Source organism: Cherax quadricarinatus, unplaced genomic scaffold, assembly GCF_038502225.1.
Source record: "Cherax quadricarinatus isolate ZL_2023a unplaced genomic scaffold, ASM3850222v1 Contig43, whole genome shotgun sequence".
NCBI lineage: Eukaryota > Metazoa > Arthropoda > Malacostraca > Decapoda > Parastacidae > Cherax > Cherax quadricarinatus.
This window is the reverse complement of record NW_027195069.1, coordinates 102,183-115,104: the sequence shown is the minus strand read 5'-3', so window position 1 is coordinate 115,104 and position 12,922 is coordinate 102,183.

Here is a 12,922-nt window from a genome sequence, read left to right as displayed (position 1 = left end):
CCTCTGTGGTCTTACCAGTCACTCCTCTGTGATCTTACCAGTCACTTCTCTGTGGTCTTACCAGTCACTCCTCTGTGGTCTTACCAGTCACTTCTCTGTGATCTTACCAGTCACTCCTCTGTGATCTTACCAGTCACTTCTCTGTGATCTTACCAGTCACTCCTCTGTGATCTTACCAGTCACTCCTCTGTGATCTTACCAGTCACTCCTCTGTGATCTTACCAGTCACTCCTCTGTGATCTTACCAGTCACTTCTCTGTGGTCTTACCAGTCACTCCTCTGTGATCTTACCAGTCACTTCTCTGTGATCTTACCAGTCACTCCTCTGTGATCTTACCAGTCACTCCTCTGTGATCTTACCAGTCACTTCTCTGTGATCTTACCAGTCACTCCTCTGTGATCTTACCAGTCACTCCTCTGTGATCTTACCAGTCACTCCTCTGTGATCTTACCAGTCACTCCTCTGTGATCTTACCAGTCACTCCTCTGTGGTCTTACCAGTCACTCCTCTGTGATCTTACCAGTCACTCCTCTGTGATCTTACCAGTCACTCCTCTGTGGTCTTACCAGTCACTCCTCTGTGATCTTACCAGTCACTCCTCTGTGATCTTACCAGTCACTCCTCTGTGATCTTACCAGTCACTCCTCTGTGATCTTACCAGTCACTCCTCTGTGATCTTACCAGTCACTCCTCTGTGATCTTACCAGTCACTCCTCTGTGATCTTACCAGTCACTTCTCTGTGGTCTTACCAGTCACTCCTCTGTGGTCTTACCAGTCACTTCTCTGTGATCTTACCAGTCACTCCTCTGTGATCTTACCAGTCACTCATCTGTGGTCTTACCAGTCACTCCTCTGTGGTCTTACCAGTCACTCCTCTGTGATCTTACCAGTCACTTCTCTGTGGTCTTACCAGTCACTCCTCTGTGGTCTTACCAGTCACTCCTCTGTGATCTTACCAGTCACTTCTCTGTGATCTTACCAGTCACTCCTCTGTGATCTTACCAGTCACTCCTCTGTGATCTTACCAGTCACTTCTCTCTGTGTGATCTTACCACTTCTCTGTGGTCTTACCAGTCACTCTCTGTGATCTTACCAGTCACTCCTGTGGTCTTACCAGTCACTCCTCTGTGATCTTACCAGTCACTCCTCTGTGATCTTACCAGTCACTCTCTGTGATCTTACCAGTCACTCCTCTGTGATCTTACCAGTCACTTCTCTGTGATCTTACCAGTCACTTCTCTGTGATCTTACCAGTCACTCCTCTTACCAGTCACTCCTCTGTGATCTTACCAGTCACTTCTCTGTGATCTTACCAGTCTTACCAGTCACTCCTCTGTGATCTTACCAGTCACTCCTCTGTGACCAGTCTTACTTACAGTCACTCCTCTGTGATCTTACCAGTCACTCCTCTGTGATCTTACCAGTCACTCCTCTGTGATCTTACCAGTCACTCCTCTGTGATCTTACCAGTCACTCCTCTGTGATCTTACCAGTCACTCCTCTGTGATCTTACCAGTCACTCCTCTGTGATCTTACCAGTCACTCCTCTGTGATCTTACCAGTCACTCCTCTGTGATCTTACCAGTCACTCCTCTGTGATCTTACCAGTCACTCCTCTGTGATCTTACCAGTCACTCCTCTGTGATCTTACCAGTCACTCCTCTGTGATCTTACCAGTCACTCCTCTGTGATCTTACCAGTCACTCCTCTGTGATCTTACCAGTCACTCCTCTGTGATCTTACCAGTCACTCCTCTGTGATCTTACCAGTCACTCCTCTGTGATCTTACCAGTCACTCCTCTGTGATCTTACCAGTCACTCCTCTGTGATCTTACCAGTCACTCCTCTGTGATCTTACCAGTCACTCCTCTGTGATCTTACCAGTCACTCCTCTGTGATCTTACCAGTCACTCCTCTGTGATCTTACCAGTCACTCCTCTGTGATCTTACCAGTCACTCCTCTGTGATCTTACCAGTCACTCCTCTGTGGTCTTACCAGTCACTCCTCTGTGATCTTACCAGTCACTCCTCTGTGGTCTTACCAGTCACTCCTCTGTGGTCTTACCAGTCACTCCTCTGTGGTCTTACCAGTCACTCCTCTGTGGTCTTACCAGTCACTTCTCTGTGATCTTACCAGTCACTCCTCTGTGATCTTACCAGTCACTCCTCTGTGATCTTACCAGTCACTTCTCTGTGATCTTACCAGTCACTCCTCTGTGATCTTACCAGTCACTCCTCTGTGATCTTACCAGTCACTCCTCTGTGATCTTACCAGTCACTTCTCTGTGGTCTTACCAGTCACTCCTCTGTGATCTTACCAGTCACTTCTCTTACCAGTCACTCCTCTGTGATCTTACCAGTCACTCCTCTGTGTTCTTACCAGTCACTCCTCTGTGACCAGTCACTCCTCTGTGATCTTACCAGTCACTTCTCTGTGGTCTTACCAGTCACTCCTCTGTGATCTTACCAGTCACTTCTCTGTGATCTTACCAGTCACTTCTCTGTGATCTTACCAGTCACTCCTCTGTGATCTTACCAGTCACTCCTCTGTGATCTTACCAGTCACTCCTCTGTGGTCTTACCAGTCACTCCTCTGTGGTCTTACCAGTCACTCCTCTGTGATCTTACCAGTCACTCCTCTGTGATCTTACCAGTCACTCCTCTGTGGTCTTACCAGTCACTCCTCTGTGATCTTACCAGTCACTCCTCTGTGATCTTACCAGTCACTCCTCTGTGATCTTACCAGTCACTCCTCTGTGATCTTACCAGTCACTCCTCTGTGATCTTACCAGTCACTCCTCTGTGATCTTACCAGTCACTCCTCTGTGATCTTACCAGTCACTTCTCTGTGGTCTTACCAGTCACTCCTCTGTGGTCTTACCAGTCACTTCTCTGTGGTCTTACCAGTCACTCCTCTGTGATCTTACCAGTCACTCCTCTGTGATCTTACCAGTCACTTCTCTGTGATCTTACCAGTCACTCCTCTGTGATCTTACCAGTCACTTCTCTGTGGTCTTACCAGTCACTTCTCTGTGATCTTACCAGTCACTTCTCTGTGGTCTTACCAGTCACTCCTCTGTGATCTTACCAGTCACTCCTCTGTGATCTTACCAGTCACTTCTCTGTGATCTTACCAGTCACTCCTCTGTGATCTTACCAGTCACTTCTCTGTGATCTTACCAGTCACTTCTCTGTGATCTTACCAGTCACTTCTCTGTTGTCTTACCAGTCACTCCTCTGTGATCTTACCAGTCACTTCTCTGTGATCTTACCAGTCACTCCTCTGTGATCTTACCAGTCACTTCTCTGTGATCTTACCAGTCACTCCTCTGTGGTCTTACCAGTCACTCCTCTGTGATCTTACCAGTCACTCCTCTGTGATCTTACCAGTCACTCCTCTGTGATCTTACCAGTCACTCCTCTGTGATCTTACCAGTCACTCCTCTGTGATCTTACCAGTCACTCCTCTGTGATCTTACCAGTCACTCCTCTGTGATCTTACCAGTCACTCCTCTGTGATCTTACCAGTCACTTCTCTGTGATCTTACCAGTCACTCCTCTGTGATCTTACCAGTCACTCCTCTGTGGTCTTACCAGTCACTCCTCTGTGATCTTACCAGTCACTCCTCTGTGGTCTTACCAGTCACTCCTCTGTGATCTTACCAGTCACTCCTCTGTGATCTTACCAGTCACTCCTCTGTGGTCTTACCAGTCACTCCTCTGTGATCTTACCAGTCACTCCTCTGTGATCTTACCAGTCACTCCTCTGTGGTTTATTAATTACTGTGTGTCATTGTTGAGTGATTTAGATTTGTGTTAGATGACTTGTGGTTATGTAACACTTGTGGTTATGTAACACTTGTGGTTATGTAACACTTGTGGTTATGTGACACTTGTGGTTATGTGACACTTGTGGTTATGTAACACTTGTGGTTATGTGACACTTGTGGTTATGTGACACTTGTGGTTATGTAACACTTGTGGTTATGTGACACTTGTGGTTATGTGACACTTGTGGTTATGTGACACTTGTGGTTATGTGACACTTGTGGTTATGTAACACTTGTGGTTATGTAACACTTGTGGTTATGTGACACTTGTGGTTATGTGACACTTGTGGTTATGTAACACTTGTGGTTATGTGACACTTGTGGTTATGTGACACTTGTGGTTATGTGACACTGTGGTTATGTAACACTTGTGGTTATGTAACACTTGTGGTTATGTGACACTTGTGGTTATGTAACACTTGTGGTTATGTAACACTTGTGGTTATGTAACACTTGTGGTTATGTAACACTTGTGGTTATGTAACACTTGTGGTTATGTAACACTTGTGGTTATGTGACACTTGTGGTTATGTGACACTTGTGGTTATGTAACACTTGTGGTTATGTGACACTTGTGGTTTTGTGACACTTGTGGTTATGTGACACTTGTGGTTATGTAACACTTGTGGTTATGTAACACTTGTGGTTATGTAACACTTGTGGTTATGTGACACTTGTGGTTATGTAACACTTGTGGTTATGTAACACTTGTGGTTATGTAACACTTGTGGTTATGTGACACTTGTGGTTATGTGACACTTGTGGGTATGTGACACTTGTGGTTATGTAACACTTGTGGTTATGTAACACTTGTGGTTATGTGACACTTGTGGTTATGTAACACTTGTGGTTATGTAACACTTGTGGTTATGTAACACTTGTGGTTATGTAACACTTGTGGTTATGTAACACTTGTGGTTATGTAACACTTGTGGTTATGTAACACTTTTGGTTATGTGACACTTGTGGTTATGTAACACTTGTGGTTATGTGACACTTGTGGTTATGTAACACTTGTGGTTATGTAACACTTGTGGTTATGTGACACTTGTGGTTATGTGACACTTGTGGTTATGTAACACTTGTGGTTATGTAACACTTGTGGTTATGTAACACTTGTGGTTATGTAACACTTGTGGTTATGTGACACTTGTGGTTATGTAACACTTGTGGTTATGTAACACTTGTGGTTATGTAACACTTGTGGTTATGTAACACTTGTGGTCATGTAACACTTGTGGTTATGTAACACTTGTGGTTATGTGACACTTGTGGTTATGTAACACTTGTGGTTATGTGACACTTGTGGTTATGTGACACTTGTGGTTATGTAACACTTGTGGTAATTGTAACACTTGTGGTTATGTAACACTTGTGGTTATGTAACACTTGTGGTTATGTAACACTTGTGGTTATGTAACACTTGTGGTTATGTGACACTTGTGGTTATGTGACACTTGTGGTTATGTAACACTTGTGGTTATGTAACACTTGTGGTTATGTAACACTTGTGGTTATGTAACACTTGTGGTTATGTAACACTTGTGGTTATGTAACACTTGTGGTTATGTAACACTTGTGGTTATGTAACACTTGTGGTTATGTAACACTTGTGGTTATGTAACACTTGTGGTTATGTAACACTTGTGGTTATGTAACACTTGTGGTTATGTAACACTTGTGGTTATGTAACACTTGTGGTTATGTAACACTTGTGGTTATGTAACACTTGTGGTTATGTGACACTTGTGGTTATGTAACACTTGTGGTTATGTGACACTTGTGGTTATGTAACACTTGTGGTTATGTAACACTTGTGGTTATGTGACACTTGTGGTTATGTGACACTTGTGGTTATGTAACACTTGTGGTTATGTAACACTTGTGGTTATGTAACACTTGTGGTTATGTAACACTTGTGGTTATGTGACACTTGTGGTTATGTAACACTTGTGGTTATGTAACACTTGTGGTTATGTAACACTTGTGGTTATGTAACACTTGTGGTTATGTAACACTTGTGGTTATGTAACACTTGTGGTTATGTGACACTTGTGGTTATGTAACACTTGTGGTTATGTGACACTTGTGGTTATGTAACACTTGTGGTTATGTAACACTTGTGGTTATGTAACACTTGTGGTTATGTAACACTTGTGGTTATGTAACACTTGTGGTTATGTGACACTTGTGGTTATGTAACACTTGTGGTTATGTAACACTTGTGGGTATGTGACACTTGTGGTTATGTAACACTTGTGGTTATGTAACACTTGTGGTTATGTGACACTTGTGGTTATGTGACACTTGTGGTTATGTGACACTTGTGGTTATGTAACACTTGTGGTTATGTAACACTTGTGGTTATGTGACACTTGTGGTTATGTAACACTTGTGGTTATGTGACACTTGTGGTTATGTGACACTTGTGGTTATGTAACACTTGTGGTTATGTAACACTTGTGGTTATGTGACACTTGTGGTTATGTAACACTTGTGGTTATGTAACACTTGTGGTTATGTAACACTTGTGGTTATGTGACACTTGTGGTTATGTGACACTTGTGGTTATGTAACACTTGTGGTTATGTAACACTTGTGGTTATGTAACACTTGTGGTTATGTAACACTTGTGGTTATGTGACACTTGTGGTTATGTGACACTTGTGGTTATGTAACACTTGTGGTTATGTAACACTTGTGTTATGTTATGTAACACTTGTGGTTATGTAACACTTGTGGTTATGTGACACTTGTGATTATGTAACACTTGTGGTTATGTAACACTTGTGGTTATGTGACACTTGTGGGTATGTGACACTTGTGGTTATGTGACACTTGTGGTTATGTGTCACTTGTGGTTATGTGACACTTGTGGTTATGTAACACTTGTGGTTATGTAACACTTGTGGGTATGTGACACTTGTGGTTATGTGACACTTGTGGTTATGTGACACTTGTGGTTATGTGACACTTGTGGTTATGTGACACTTGTGGTTATGTGACACTTGTGGTTATGTGACACTTGTGGTTATGTAACACTTGTGGGTATGTGACACTTGTGGTTATGTGACACTTGTGGTTATGTGACACTTGTGGTTATGTGACACTTGTGGTTATGTGACACTTGTGGTTATGTAACACTTGTGGTTATGTGACACTTGTGGTTATGTGACACTTGTGGTTATGTGACACTTGTGGTTATGTAACACTTGTGGTTATGTGACACTTGTGGTTATGTGACACTTGTGGTTATGTGACACTTGTGGTTATGTGACACTTGTGGTTATGTGACACTTTTGGTTATGTAACACTTGTGGTTATGTAACACTTGTGGTTATGTGACACTTGTGGTTATGTAACACTTGTGGTTATGTAACACTTGTGGTTATGTAACACTTGTGGTTATGTGACACTTGTGGTTATGTGACACTTGTGGTTATGTAACACTTGTGGTTATGTAACACTTGTGGTTATGTAACACTTGTGGTTATGTGACACTTGTGGTTATGTGACACTTGTGGTTATGTAACACTTGTGGTTATGTAACACTTGTGGTTATGTGACACTTGTGGTTATGTAACACTTGTGGTTATGTAACACTTGTGGTTATGTGACACTTGTGGTTATGTAACACTTGTGGTTATGTAACACTTGTGGTTATGTGACACTTGTGGTTATGTGACACTTGTGGTTATGTAACACTTGTGGTTATGTAACACTTGTGGTTATGTGACACTTGTGGTTATGTAACACTTGTAGTTATGTAACACTTGTGGTTATGTAACACTTGTGGTTATGTAACACTTGTGGTTATGTGACACTTGTGGTTATGTGACACTTGTGGGTATGTAACACTTGTGGTTACCTGGAGTTTACCTGGAGAGAGTTCCGGGGGTCAACGCCCCAGCGGCCCGGTCTGTGACCAGGCCTCCTGGTGGATCAGAGCCTGATCAACCAGGCTGTTGCTGCTGGCTGCACGCAAACCAACGTACGAGCCACAGCCCGGCTGATCCGGAACTGACTTTAGGTGCTTGTCCAGTGCCAGCTTGAAGACTGCCAGGGGTCTGTTGGTAATCCCCCTTATGTGTGCTGGGAGGCAGTTGAACAGTCTCGGGCCCCTGACACTTATTGTATGGTCTCTTAACGTGCTAGTGACACCCCTGCTTTTCATTGGGGGGATGGTGCATCGTCTGCCAAGTCTTTTGCTTTCGTAGTGAGTGATTTTCGTGTGCAAGTTCGGTACTAGTCCCTCTAGGATTTTCCAGGTGTATATAATCATGTATCTCTCCCTCCTGCGTTCCAGGGAATACAGGTTTAGGAACCTCAAGCGCTCCCAATAATTGAGGTGTTTTATCTCCGTTATGCGCGCCGTGAAAGTTCTCTGTACATTTTCTAGGTCGGCAATTTCACCTGCCTTGAAAGGTGCTGTTAGTGTGCAGCAATATTCCAGCCTAGATAGAACAAGTGACCTGAAGAGTGTCATCATGGGCTTGGCCTCCCTAGTTTTGAAGGTTCTCATTATCCATCCTGTCATTTTTCTAGCAGATGCGATTGATACAATGTTATGGTCCTTGAAGGTGAGATCCTCCGACATGATCACTCCCAGGTCTTTGACGTTGGTGTTTCGCTCTATTTTGTGGCCAGAATTTGTTTTGTACTCTGATGAAGATTTAATTTCCTCATGTTTACCATATCTGAGTAATTGAAATTTCTCATCGTTGAACTTCATATTGTTTTCTGCAGCCCACTGAAAGATTTGGTTGATGTCCGCCTGGAGCTTTGCAGTGTCTGCAATGGAAGACACTGTCATGCAGATTCGGGTGTCATCTGCAAAGGAAGACACGGTGCTGTGGCTGACATCCTTGTCTATGTCGGATATGAGGATGAGGAACAAGATGGGAGCGAGTACTGTGCCTTGTGGAACAGAGCTTTTCACCGTAGCTGCCTCGGACTTTATTCTGTTGACGACTACTCTCTGTGTTCTGTTAGTGAGGAAATTATAGATCCATCGACCGACTTTTCCTGTTATTCCTTTAGCACGCATTTTGTGCGCTATTACGCCATGGTCACACTTGTCGAAGGCTTTTGCAAAGTCTGTATATATTACATCTGCATTCTTTTTGTCTTCTAGTGCATTTAGGACCTTGTCGTAGTGATCCAATAGTTGAGACAGACAGGAGCGACCTGTTCTAAACCCATGTTGCCCTGGGTTGTGTAACTGATGGGTTTCTAGATGGGTGGTGATCTTGCTTCTTAGGACCCTTTCAAAGATTTTTATGATATGGGATGTTAGTGCTATTGGTCTGTAGTTCTTTGCTGTTGCTTTACTGCCCCCTTTGTGGAGTGGGGCTATGTCTGTTGTTTTTAGTAACTGTGGGACGACCCCCGTGTCCATGCTCCCTCTCCATAGGATGGAAAAGGCTCGTGATAGGGGCTTCTTGCAGTTCTTGATGAACACAGAGTTCCATGAGTCTGGCCCTGGGGCAGAGTGCATGGGCATGTCATTTATCGCCTGTTCGAAGTCATTTGGCGTCAGGATAACATCGGATAGGCTTGTGTTAATCAAATTTTGTGGCTCTCTCATAAAAAATTCATTTTGATCTTCGACTCTCAGTCTGGTTAGCGGCTTGCTAAAAACTGAGTCATATTGGGACTTGAGTAGCTCACTCATTTCCTTGCTGTCATCTGTGTAGGACCCATCTTGTTTAAGTAGGGGCCCAATACTGGACGTTGTTCTCGATTTTGATTTGGCATAGGAGAAGAAATACTTTGGGTTTCTTTCGATTTCATTTATGGCTTTTAGTTCTTCCCGCGATTCCTGACTCCTAAAGGATTCTTTTAGCTTAAGTTCGATGCTTGCTATTTCTCTGACCAGTGTCTCCCTACGCATTTCAGATATATTGACCTCTTTTAGCCGCTCTGTTATTCTTTTCCGTCGCCTGTAAAGGGAGCGCCTGTCTCTTTCTGTTTTACATCTACTCCTCCTTTTTCTTAGAGGAATAAGCCTTGTGCATACATCGAGTGCCACCGAGTTAATCTGTTCTAGGCATAAGTTGGGGTCTGTGTTGCTTAGTATATCTTCCCAGCTTATATCGGTTAGGACTTGGTTTACTTGGTCCCACTTTATGTTTTTGTTATTGAAGTTGAATTTGGTGAATGCTCCCTCGTGACTAATCTCATTATGTCGGTCTGGGGCTCCGCGCATACATGACTGAACCTCAATTATGTTGTGATCTGAGTATATTGTTTTTGATATGGTGACATTTCTTATCAGATCATCATTGTTAGTGAAGATGAGGTCTAGTGTATTCTCCAGTCTAGTAGGCTCTATTATTTGCTGGTTTAAATTGAATTTTGTGCAGAGATTTAAAAGCTCGCGTGAGTGTGAGTTTTCATCAGAGCTGCCTCCTGGTGTCATTACTGCAACAATATTATTTGCTATATTCCTCCATTTTAGGTGCCTTAAGTTGAAATCCCCCAGGAGCAAGATGTTGGGTGCAGGAGCTGGAAGGTTTTCCAGACAGTGGTCAATTTTTAACAGCTGTTCCTGGAATTGCTGGGATGTTGCATCCGGAGGCTTGTAGACTACCACAATGACTAGGTTTTGGTTCTCGACCTTTACTGCTAAAACTTCCACTACATCATTTGAGGCATTTAGCAGTTCTGTGCAAACAAGTGACTCTGCAATGTACAGGCCAACCCCCCCCCCTTTTGCCTGTTCACTCTGTCACATCTGTATAGGTTGTAACCTGGGATCCATACTTCGTTGTCCAAGTGATCCTTTATGTGGGTCTCAGTGAAAGCCGCGAACATTGCCTTTGCCTCTGCAAGCAGTCCACGGATGAAAGGTATTTTGTTGTTTGTTGCTGGCTTTAGACCCTGTATATTTGCAAAGAAGAATGTTATCGGACTGGTGGTATTGTTGGTACTGGGGGGGGGATTTTTTTTCCGGCATTAGTATCTGTATCTGTTGGTTTGGAGTGGAGGCCATCGACTGTGGTTCCACTCCAGGAATGACTGGATTTGGTGTACGATTTCTGCCATTTCCTGCCAGTTTTTTTTCCTTCCTGGCACTAAAAAACCTCTCCCTCTTGAGTGGCTGTGGCTACCCAGGTTATCCCATGGCCTGGATGTTTTGTATCTTTTTGTCCCCTTTAGATGGTATGCCTGGCAATTTAAGTTATAGCACAGTCTTTCCTGTACTGAAGAGGTACACAGTTCAGGGTGAAAAAGCTTACAGGAAGGGAGTTTGCATTTTCCTGTTGTCATATGGGCATGGCATTTTCTAGGGTGGTCATAGTTGCACGTCCCATCTGTTTTTCCAGATTTCCCATGCCAGCAGATACCGAGTGCATAGTATGTGCACAGGCTTGGTTTCCGTTTGCCTTGGGTTTCTGTGACTGTATTCCCTGTTGGTGCATGTTTCCCTGTCTTACTTCTATCCTCCCTAGCACCAACAATGGAGCTCCCACCAGTTGTTTTTGGTAATATATCCTCCCTATTGCTAGTGGAGTCCTCTTGTTTGCTATTTCCTGCGGTATTTCTAGTTTGCAATATTGGTTTTATCTTATCTTTGACTACACTTGTTTCCCTACTATGGCTCCTGTCCCCTATGAGGTCAATTATATGTATTCCTTCCTGCGTATAATTCCCGACTACCTGGACAAAATCTCCAGCTTCACCATTACTGTCTCCCAGGACAGCATCTCCAGCTTCCCCATTACTGTCTCCCAGGACAGCATCTCCAGCTTCACCATTACTGTCTCCCAGGACAGCACCTCCAGCTTCACCATTACTGTCTCCCAGGACAGAACCTCCAGCTTCACCATTACTGTCTCCCAGGACAGCATCTCCAGCTTCACCATTACTGTCTCCCAGGACAGCACTATCAGCCCCCCATTTACTGACTACCAGGACGTCATCTCCAGCCTTACAGTTTCTGACTACATGGCCAGTATCAAGGGCAGTACCATTCAGCCCAGACTTTTTATGTTCCCATCTGTTGTAGAAAGCTTCCAGGTTTTCTATGAAAGCAGCTTTGATGTTGACCTCTTTTAATACCCTTGTGATTTTAGTCCACAGATTTATCTCATTTGGGCATACCCAAAAACACTTCCCTGTTTTAATACTGCTTGTAGCTAGTTCTTGGATATCTGCACAAGGGGCGTGACACCAATTTCCACAAAAATGACAATTTATGCATGTGGAAGCCCGTTTGTTTGACTGACCACAGACTACACACAGCTTCATAATGATTTGAATGGATGATTTACTGCAATTCTACTAGCAACCTCTTGAATATTCTATTAATAACCTGCTAGGTAGTGCACAACGAAACCGTTTGAAACCAGTCCAGGGTTCGGACCAGTCAAGGGTTCGGACCAGTCAAGGGTTCGGACCAGTCAAGGGTTCGGACCAGTCAAGGGTTCGGACCAGTCTATCTGATCTGATCAGTGGGTCACTTATTTAAACCATACTGGTCGGTGATTTGAGCTAACACATGAAGGATCTACTGGAAATTATCTACCCGAGTAATATGTGATTTGATTGATACAAAAGTATAACTTGCGTGTTGAAGAGCCGGTGACTGCTGGCACTCCTACAATGACGAACGGTCACCTCCACCCTTGTTTATCAATCGCTGTATCTAGCTTTTCTATTTTTTTTTTTTCCGTCTCCACCACAATAAATGCTATATTATCACTATAGTTGACTGGTGCAAATTTTGGAGGAGGACGCTTTTTCTGTAGTAATAATTGCTTCTCGTTGTGTATATTGCGACCACTGGTAACTACAAGTTATATGAAATTCACAGTAACGTCTGGTATTTCAAGAAAAAAGAAACTAATGAAAGTCACTCCACTCCACTAAGTACCATTATAATACTGGTTAGTTGCTACTACAACACTGTATTCTGCTATTCACTGGTATCACTAGATTATATGCGAGTACACTAGCAGGCCAGGAAGATTATTAAAAACAGCTGACCTGTGGTAAGTTTCTGGCGACTTCTGGCACCTGCCTCTATAGGCTTATCACTTCATTTACAAATTCACCTGTTTTCAAATGACACTTTAGCCTTTATCA